The following is a 10,827-nucleotide window of genomic DNA, read 5'->3' on the forward strand; positions in this document are numbered from 1 at the left end:
GTGTGAAACAATGGTGATGCCAGGGGGTGTGTCCTAATATGCAAATGAATTCCTGCTGGGCTTTTTCTGCCAACAAAAGGCCTGCCTACCACATAGGGTGGCCAGTCTGTCGTTGACCAGAGCAAGGGTGGCCAAACTTGCTTAAAGTAAGAGCCGCATATAAGAGCCTAGTATGAAAACGAGCTCCTACTGGATTTTTTCTACAACCCCCCCCCTGCGTGAAACAATGGTGATGCCAGGGGGTGTGGCCTAATATGCAAATGGATTCCTGCTGGGCTTTTTCTACCCAAAAAAGGCCTGCCTACCACATAGGGTGGCCAGTCCGTCGCTGACCAGAGCAGGGGTGGCCAAACTTGCTTAAAGTAAGAGCCGCATATAGTAAACATCAGTTTGAGAGCCACAAGACATTAATGTTAGATGTTTGAGAGCCGCAAGACAGGGAGGGAGGAGGAAATAGATGGGGAGGGAGAGGTGGAAAGAAAGCAACTTTAAATGCATTCTCCAAGCCCCCACAGCCAGCAAATGGGGCGGTGGGGGCTTTGGGAGTCACACAATATGTGTGAAAGAGCCACATGAGGCTTCCGAGCCACATGAGGCTCCCCCTGGGACCACAGCCTGGGCTTTTTCGTGGCCCCAGGTCCGTGGAATGGGCACCCCAAAGCGGTGAGAGGGGCCCCTCCATGGAGATCTTCAGGAGCCGCTGCAAGACCTGCTAGTGAATCAGGGCTTGGAGAAGAAAGGTTGACTAGCCGGCATATTTTAAAGGGGGGGGGTGGTGGTGGCAGAGGTTGGGGTTTTTCTATTTTATTTATGGTTTTAATTGAGAATGTTTTCAACCTAGAGGCTCAAAGAAAAGGTGGGAATGATTGAAACCACTGAATAAATGAACATTCTTTAAAGGCTCTCAAAGGTGCTGGGAAAGTTAACATTTTGGGTTTGGGTCACCTCGGTGGTTCAGGACCACAAAAGGTCTCTCTCTCTCCCTCTCTCTGTCTCAAGCAGGGGTCATTTTGTAGAAAAAGAAGTGCCACAGCTCATTAGCACAACTCATTTGCGTATATCACACACCTCTGGCATCTCCGGGAGGTGTACTCAATTATATCAGCTCAGCATCTACCTTTACATGCTTCTTGAATTATAATCATCATAATAAAACTTTACTCACATCCAATATTCCCTCTAAGCTGCAGAGTCTTGTGAGCAAACATTCTACTTTGTGAGCTCCTCGCATTAAAGTTGTGAGCTCCTGCATCAGTGAGTGTGCTCTGGGGTCATCCTGCGAGCTAAGACAAAAATGTGTGAGCTGGAAGCTAAAAATCTAACTCACTCTAACTCAGCTTAGAAGGAACACTGCTCCCATCATACTTTTTCAATATACTTTCTCCTCTGTGACCACAGCAGCATGACAAAAATCTCCATCTTTCTACTTGATATGTTTTGGTGATTTCCCCATTTTTTGCGGGGGAAAATATTAGAAAGTTTGTCCGATCTTAGCGTTTAGCACAATTCTCACAGGGGGTTTGAACAATGGAGCCAGAAGCAAGTATTTGGAGGGGAGGGGAGGGGAGGGGAGGGGAGGGGAAAGAAAGAAAGAAAGAAAGAAAGAAAGAAAGAAAGAAAGAAAGAAAGAAAGAAAGAAAGAAGAAAGAAAGAAAGAAAGAAGAAAGAAAGAAGAAGGAAGGAAGGAAGGAAGGAAGAAGGAAGAAAGAAAGGAAGAAAGAAAGAAAGAAAGAGAAAGAAAGAAAGAAAGAAAGAAGAAAGAAAGAAAGAAGAAAGAAGAAAGAAAGAAAGAAAGAAAGAAAGAGCGCAATAACATTTAGAGATTCTGGAGCGCTGCTCTTGTGAGCTCCTGCCCAAAAGTAGGTCTTCTCTCAAGCATTTTTCTTTCTTAAGTTACAGATCTTGGAGGCAGACGGTTGTTAAAGAAAACCATCCCTGCAGATTTGGATTGAAACTTTTTTTTTTAAGGAAAAGAATAATAATAACAATAAAGTCTTTCACAGCGGAGAATCTGTCCCTTCCAGCTCACCTCTCTGTCATCAGCCTTCGTGGATGTATTTCATAAAAACGTCGGCTATTAAGTTAACATTATTTAAAGGCCGATGGTTGTAGTTCCTGAATGCAACCTAAGCTATATCCATAAAGGGCTGACATTGATCCTGGGTTGTATAAAACATGATACAGACAGGGCCTAAATAAATTATCCGTGGGCTGCTTCAAAGCATCTCTATTTATCACTGCAGTAATGATAAGGATCTGATTTAAAATGAACCCCGAGTGAGGGTCAAATCCTAGCCCAAACCGTAATATGATCAGCAAGAGAGTGCTGATAACCTGAAAACAATATGAAGAAATCCTGTCAGATAAATAAAACAAACTAGTTGTCCATTAAAGATGGGGAGGGAGGGAGGGAGACAGGCCGGCAATCTCAAACCAGGTCTAGAAGCAGATGCATTTTGGATGCACCGGAAATGCAGCCTACATTAATGTTAAGAACGTAAGAGAAGCCGTGTTGGATCAGGCCAGTGGTTCATCCAGTCCAACCTGTGTGTCACACAGTGGCCAAAAACCCTGGTGCCATCAGGAGGTCCATCAGTGGGGCCAGGACACTAGAAGCCCTCACACTGTTGTCCCTCCCCAAGAACCAAGAATACAGAGCAAAAAGTCGGACTCGACTGTGCGACTGAACAACAACAACTCTCCAGACAGAGAGTTCCAACAATACGCGGTGGCTAATAGCCACATATGGACCTCTGCTCCATGTGTTTATCCAATCCCCTCTTGAAGCTGCCTCGGTGGGGACATGTGCAGTCTGGGCTGCGAGAGTTGCACTGGCTGCCAATTGTTTACCGGGTTCGTTACAAGGTGCTGGTCATTACCTTTAAAGCCCTATATGGTCAAGGACCTGCCTACCTTAGGGACCGCCTCTCTCCATATGTTCCCCAGAGAGCACTGCGATCAAGCTCAAAAAACCTGCTTGAAATCCCTGGACCAAAGAAACTAAATTGAAAGCTACCAGAGAACAGGCGTTCTCTACAAAGGCTCCCCAATGGTGGAATCAATTGCCGGAAGAGGTGCGGGCCCTACGGGATCTTAACCAGTTCCGTAGGGCCTGCAAAACTGCCCTCTTCCAGCTAGCTTTTTAAGACAGAACTCCTGATAAGATCAGGAATACCGAGCCATCCTATATGCCATCTGATTGTATTTTAATGTCTTACTGTTTTATTGGTTTTATTGTTAATTGTTAATTGTTTAATTATTAATTAAGTAATTATATTATTTATTGTTTATCTGTATCATGGTTTTACCATGTCGTGTTAGCCGCCCTGAGCCTGACTAGGCGGGGAGGGCGAGGTATAAATAAAAGTTTATTATTATTATTATTATTAGAGCATAAGAGAAGCCATGTCGGATCAAGCCAATGGCCCATCCAGTCCAACACTCTGTCAAAGAACATAAGAGAAGCCATGTTGGATCAGGCCAATGGCCCATCCAGTCCAACACTCTGTGTCACAGAAGAACATAAGAGAAGCCATGTTGGATCAGGCCAATGGCCCCTCCAGTCCAACACTCTGTGTCACAGAAAAACATAAGAGAAGCCATGTTGGATCAGGCCAATGGCCCCTCCAGTCCAACACTCTGAGTCACAGAAGAACATAAGAGAAGCCATGTTGGATCAGGCCAATGGCCCATCCAATCCAACACTCTGTGTCACAGAATAACATAAGAGAAGCCATGTCGGATCAGGCCAATGGCCCATCCAGTCCAACACTCTGAGTCACACAGTGGCCAAAAAACCCAGGGGCCATCAGGAGGTCCACCAGTGGGGTCAGGACACCAGAAGCTCTCACGCTGTTGCCCCCCACAAGCATTAAGAATACAGAGCATCACTTGCCCCAGACAGAGAGTTCCAACAACACACTGTGGTTAATAGTATTATATTATGCAAATAGTGTTATGCAAACGCACACATAGAGTAGAGAAGACAGGGGGGAAAGCTGTTCTGAATAGGCTTGGAAACTCCTGGAGATTTGCGAATGGAGCCTGGGGAGGGCAGGGACCTCAGTGGGGTACAATACCAAAGGGTCCACCCTTCAAAGTTTCCCCTTTCTCCAGGGGAACTAGTCTCTGTTGTCTGGAGATAAGCTGTAATTCCAGGGGATCCCCATGTCTCACCTGGAGCCTGGCATCCCTAGTTCTAAAGATATTCAGAACCCGGCAGGAACTCACTTGCACATTAGGCCACGCCCCCTGACATCACCGTTATTTCACACACGGCCTGTTTGCAGGAAAAGCCCAGCAGGGACTCATTTGCATTTTAGGCCACATCCCTGTCGCCAAGCCAACCAGAACTGCGTTCCTATGCATTCCTGCTCAAAAAAAGCCCTGGACTGGCCCAAGGTCACCTGGCAAGCTTCCACGGCACCAGTGCAGATCTGAACCCAGTCCCCTAGATACTAATCCAACACACGACACAGGTCCTGATATCCAAGGTAACCCAAAGAGCACGGGGCAAAGCTATTCCCATTCTCACTGTCCACCACATCCAAGCCGAGTGGTTCCTTTGGCACTGCTGGTATCTCAGAGGTCGTTCTGCTTGCTGCTGCACCATTTTTGCATTCCAGTCCTTCCGCTGCAGGTTTTATTGGCATTCTTCTGGCTTCCTTTGAAATTCCTCAGAGGTTTGGCTTGAGGAGGAACCCCTGAAACTGCAGCTGGCCAGACTAGGGTTGCCAATCCCCAGGTGGGAGCAGGGGATTCCCAGTTTGGGGGCTCCCCCCCCCGCTTTAGGGTCACCAGAAATTGAGGGGGGGGGAACAGAAATATCTGTTGGGCACTCCATTATTCCCTATGGAGACCGATTCCCATGGGGTATAATGGAGAATTGATCCATGGGTATCTGGGGCTCGGGGAGGGGCCTATTTTTTTTAAGGTAGAGGCACCATATTTTCAGCAAAGCATCTGGTGCCTCTCCTCAAAGCACCCTCCAAGTTTCAAAAGGATTGGAACAGGGGGTTCAATTCTATGAGCCCCAAAAGAAGGTGCCCCTTTCCTTCATTATTTCCAATGGAAGAAAGGCATTTAAAAGGTGTGCGGTTCCTTTAAATATGATGGCCAGAACTTCCCTTGGAGTTCAATTATGCTTGTCACATTCTTGCTCCTGGCTCCACCCCCAAAGTCTCCTGGCTCCACCCTCAAAGTCTCCTGGTTCTACTCCCAAGGTCCCCAGATATTTCTTCCATTGGACTTAGCAACCCTAGACCAGACACTAATCTTGGTACAGGCTTTGAATGTGCTAGAATGGCCTCATATATATCCCGCCAAATTAGGGGCAAATAGGGTTGCCAGCCTGAAGGTGGGGGTTGGAGATCTCCTGGAAATGCAGCTGATTCCCAGTCAACAGTCCCCCCAAGAAAAAAACAGGAGATGGATTCTAAAGTCCCCAGATATTTCTTGAGTTGGTCCTGGCAACCCCAATGCAAACTACACATCATCCAGGATACAGGATGACCTTGACAGGCTGGAAAACTGGGCTAAAATCAATAAAATGAATTTTAACAAGGATAAATGTAAAGTTCTGCATTTAGGTAGGAAAAATCCAATGCATGGTTATAGGATGCGGGAGACTTGTCTTAGCAGTAGTATGTGCAAAAAGGATCTAGGGGTCTTAGTGGATAATATGCTGAACATGAGTCAACAGTGTGATGAGGTGGCTAAAAAGGCAAATGCAATTTTGGGCTGTATCAACAGAAGTATAGTGTCGAGATAACGTGATGTGAAGGTATTGCTTTACTTTGCTCTGGTAAGACCTCAACTGGGGTATTGTGTTCAGTTTTGGGCACCACATTTTAAGAAGGATATAGACAACCTGGAATGGGTCCAGAGGAAGGCAACAAAGATGGTGAGGGGTCTGGAGACCAAGTCCTATGAGGAAAGGTTGAAGGAGCTGGGAATGTTTAGCCTGGAGAGGAGGTGGCTGAGAGGTGATATGATCACCATCTTTAAGTACTTGAAGGGCTGTCATATAAAGGATGGTGTGGAATTTTTTCTGTGGCCCCGGAAGGTAGGACCAGAACCAATGGGTTGAAATTAAATCAAAAGAGATTCCGGCTCAACATTAGGAAGAACTTCCTGACCGTTAGAGCAATTCCTCAGTGGAACAGGCTTCCTCGGGAGGTGGTGGGCTCTCCTTCCTTGGAGGTTTTTAAACAGAGGCTAGATGGCCATCTGACAGCAATGAGGATCCTGTGAATTTAGGGGGAAGTGTTTGTACGTTTCCTGCATTGTACAGGGGGTTGGACTAGATGACCCTAGAGGTCCCTTCCAACGCTATGATTCTATGATCCAAGGCTTTTGTTGAGCAGGAACGCACAGGAACACAGTTCAGGCTGGCTTGGTGTCAGGGGGTGTGGCCTAAGATGCAAATGAATCCCTGCTGGGCTTTTTCTACCAAAAAAGCCCTGTGTGAAACAATGGTGACATCAGGGGGTGTGGCCTAAGCTGCAAATGAGTTCCTCCCTGGCTTTTTCTACCAAAAAAGCCCTGGCATCATCTAATGTAATATTTTGAAGTCTTGATGAAAAGTGAGCTCCCCCCACCCAAGTGTTTAGGAAGCCATTGGCCATTTGCAGTACAACTGCCATTTGTGCAGAGCACACATCCCAGCGCTAATAATAGAACCAGAGACTTTCCAACTTGGTTGCCAGCCCCCAGGTGCGAGCAGGTGATCCCCTGGTTTGGAGGCCCTCCCCCCACTTCAGGGTCATCAGAAATCAGGGGGGGGGAGGGAATATCTGCTGGGCACTCCATTATTTTCTATGAAGACTGATTTCCTTAGGGTATAATGGAGAAATGATTCCCAGGTATCTGGGGCTCTGGGGGAGCTGTTTTTTTGAGGTAGAGGCATGAAATTTGCAGCGTAGCATCTGGTGCCTCTCCTCAAAATGCCCTCCAAATTTCAAAAAGATTGGAACAAAAGAAGGTTCCTCTATCCTTCATTATTTCCAAATGGAGGGAAGGCATTTAAAAGGTCTGCAGTCCCTCTGCAGTCTGAACTCTCTGCTCAAAACCTGAGTTCGATCCCAGCGGAAGCTAGTTTCAGGTAGCCGGCCTTCCATCTTTCCGAGGTCAGTAAAATGAGTACCCAGCTTGCCGGGGGGGAAGTGTAGATGACTGGGGAAGGCCATGGCAAACCACCCTGTAAAAAGTCTGCTGTGAAAACGTTGTGAAAGCAACGTCACCCCAGAGTCGGAAACAACTGGTGCTCGCACAGGGGATTACCTTTACCTTTTTAGTCCCTTTAAATGTGGTGGCCAAACTCCCTTCGGAGTTCAATCATGCTTTTCAGAACCTTGCTTCTGGCTCCACCCCCAGAGTCCCCAGATAATGCTTCAGTTGGATTTGGCAACCCCAATGCAAATTATGTATCATCTAATGTAATACTTTGAAGTCTTGCTGAAAACTGAGCATTGTTTTAAGCGTCCGAGAAGCCACTGACCATTTGCAGTCCAACTGCCATTTCAGCGGAGAACGCATCCCAACGCTAACAATAGAACTAGAGGCTTTTTGACTTGCAGAGCACCCTCTCAGCCAGTCGGTTCCTGCGATTTCAAGAGCGACATGCGAGGCTGTTCTTTCAAAATGCTCCTGCCACCCTGCCCCCCCGCCCCGGCAAAGCAAATCTGTGGCATTAGATCAGAATGCACAATGGAACAGAGGAGAACCTTTGGAAGAAAGTAACAGGAAGCAAGTAATAAAGGAAGGATTATCGGAACAATAAGGTGTGTGAGCCGCAAAGGCCGTTAGGAGGTTAAAGTAGCATCAGCGTTAAGTCAATTAGCAGACGTTGAGGCAGGAGGCCGAAGTATGGTTGAATATCAATCATGGTTTCAAATGGGATTACAACCTATGGACAGGCTGTGAAGCTGCAAAGGTGTCAAACGGTACAACTCCCCTTCTGTTCACTCACCAAACGCTTTTTTAAAAATGGTGTCCAGTTGACCAACGGATATTAAACCAATGAATGCGTATGTGTACGGCTGCCAACTCCCAGGTCAGTTTATCTACAGATGGGGTTGCCAGCCTCCAGGTGGGACAGGCAAGGAAAGAGACAAATGCTGTGATGTACTGGCTAACAACCTTTAATAAAACCATTTAAAAACCTTTAAAATATCTTTTTTGTACTTTGCTAGAAATAACAATTTCACATAACAATCTTATCACAGAGATAATTCTCACATTCCAATATTACAAGAAAGGTCCTATGAGCACCCGGATGTAGGCTCATTTCGTCAATGGACTTCCTCAGGAGTAATCCTTCCTATATTTCTTCCAGGGTTACCAGCCTCTTGTAACAACCCAATGTTAATGCTCTCCTGCAACATCCTCTATCTTAGGTTTTCTCATCCTGGAATAAACCAAGGCAATAACAACAAGACATACCACAAAGCTGAAAAGAAACAGATATTTCTTAATTTTATATATAGAAGAAGATGATGAAGAAGATATTGGATTTATATCCCGCCCTCCACTCCGGTTTGGAGAGCCGGTTTGGTGTAGTGGTTAAGTATGCGGACTCTTATCTGGGAGAACAGGGTTTGATTCCCCGTTCCTCCACTTGCACCTGCTAGCATGGCCTTGGGTCAGCCATAGCTCTGGCAGAGGTTGTCCTTGAAAGGGCAGTTGCTGTGAGAGCCACCCAAAGAGGAAATGGAAATAACGTTTATCAGAAAAAAATAATCTTCCCTATCAACATCTGATGCAATATGAGATTCTTAGGGCAGCGCAGAGACCTTTTGTCTTCTGCTTAAGCTACCCTGCAATTGTTTCATTTATTTAGAAAATTTATATGCCACCTCTCCAGAGAACCTGCTCAAGTGGGTTCAGGGCCGGCTCGCCCACTAGGCAAACTAGGTGGTTGCCTAGGGCACTGGGAGGGTCAAATTGGGCTCCCCATCCCCCTCCTGGTGCCCCAGGAAAGCACCTAGTTTGCCTGCCTCCTCCACCCGCCACCACCACCGCCGCCGCCCACCCCTCCATCCCCTTCCCTTGGCCTCCCCCCCCCGTGGCTCCGTGTCCCCCTGCGCATCCCCGCTCCCTGCTGTGCCTCCCCCCCCCTGCCACTCTAGAGCCGGTTCCAGCATTGAAATTGACATGGGGTTGGGAAGGGTCCAAAGGGAAAGGCTCGGTTGGGAGGGGGGAAGTGCGGAGCCACAGAAGGGAGGCGCGAGGGTGCTGGGGGGGGGGTGCCATGGGGTGTTGGGCCGCCCCTGAGTGGGTTATGACATAATTAAAAAAAAGCATAATAAGGACATAAATCATCAAAAGTCTTTATTAAAAACCCAGCAAGGACATAGAAACAGTATCAATGACATTTAAAAAAAAAAAAATCAGCTCACTGTGTGAGGTCCATGGACGGTGCAGTTATTCTCCTTGCAATGAGGGTCAAGCCAGGTACAAATCTGTGCTGTCTGAGAACCTTCCCCGAAAGCTATTTTTTGCCCTGGAATCCCAGGCATTCATTACTCTTGAGAAGTAAGCCAGAAGTGGATTAGCTCCCATCTGGCCATTTAATTGATTTAACAAACAGAGATGAGATCAAGACACTTAGGTGGCATAGAGAGACGGGGTGGGGGGGTGGGGAGAGCATGCATAACAACAAAACATGTGGCATATTTCCAACTCTATCTAGGGTTGCTAGTTCCAGATGAGGAAATCCTTGGAGGAAGAGGAGGAGGAGAAGAAGACGATGATATTGGATTTATCCCCCACCCTCCACTCTGAAACTCAGAGTAGCTCACAATCTCCTTTACCTTCCTCCCCAACACAAACACCCTGTGAGGTGGGTGGAGCCGAGAGAGCTCTCACAGAAGCTACCCTTTCAAGGACAGTTCCGTGAGAGCTATGGCTGTTCCAAGGCCATTCCAACAGATGCAAGTGGAGGAGTGGAGAATCAAACCCGGTTCTCCCAGATAGGAGTCCGCGCACATAAACACTACACCACAAAGGGGTGTAGCCAAGGGAAGGCAGGGTCTGGCGAGCGGAGGGGCTTCAGTGGGTTATAATATCATAGAGCCCACACTCCAAGGCAGCTGTTTCCTCCCACCCCCTGCCCCGGGACACTGATCTTTGTAGACTGGATATCAGTTGCGCATCTGGAAGATTTCCAGGCCCCACCTGGAGGATGGCAACTTCAGATCCTGCCCTGTGCTTTTTCATCACACTGTGGCCACCCATACAGCTTAAAGCTTCACTTGGTGAATGCTACACACCAGGTAAAAGGTAAAGATAGTACCCTGTGCAAGCACTGAGTGGTTACCGACCCATGGGGTGACCTCACATCACAACGTTTTTCTTGGCAGACTTTATACGGATGGAAGGCTGAGTCAACCTTGAGCCAGCTGCCTGAACTCAGCTTCTGCTGGGATCGAACTCAGGTCGTGAGCAGAGCTTGGACTGCAGTACAGCAGCTTTACCACTCTGCACCACAGGGCTACTTTCTACACATCAAGGTAGTCCCCTGTGCAAGCACCAGTCGTTTCTGACTCTGGGGTGATGTTGCTTTGACAATGCTTTCATGGCAGACATTTTTTACGGGCTGGTTTGCCATTCCCTTCCCCACTCATCTACACTTTACCCCCAGCAAGCTGGGGACTCATTTTACTGACCTCAGAAGGATGGAAGGCTGAGTCAACCTTGAGCTGGCTACCTGAACCCAGCTTCCACCGGGATCGAACTCAGGTCATGAGCAGAGTTTGGACTGCAGTACTGCAGCCGACCACTCTGTGCCACAGGGCTACTTTCTACACATCAAAGAAGCTACCAAAT

This window comes from Heteronotia binoei, chromosome 14, assembly GCF_032191835.1.
Source record: "Heteronotia binoei isolate CCM8104 ecotype False Entrance Well chromosome 14, APGP_CSIRO_Hbin_v1, whole genome shotgun sequence".
Lineage (NCBI taxonomy): Eukaryota > Metazoa > Chordata > Lepidosauria > Squamata > Gekkonidae > Heteronotia > Heteronotia binoei.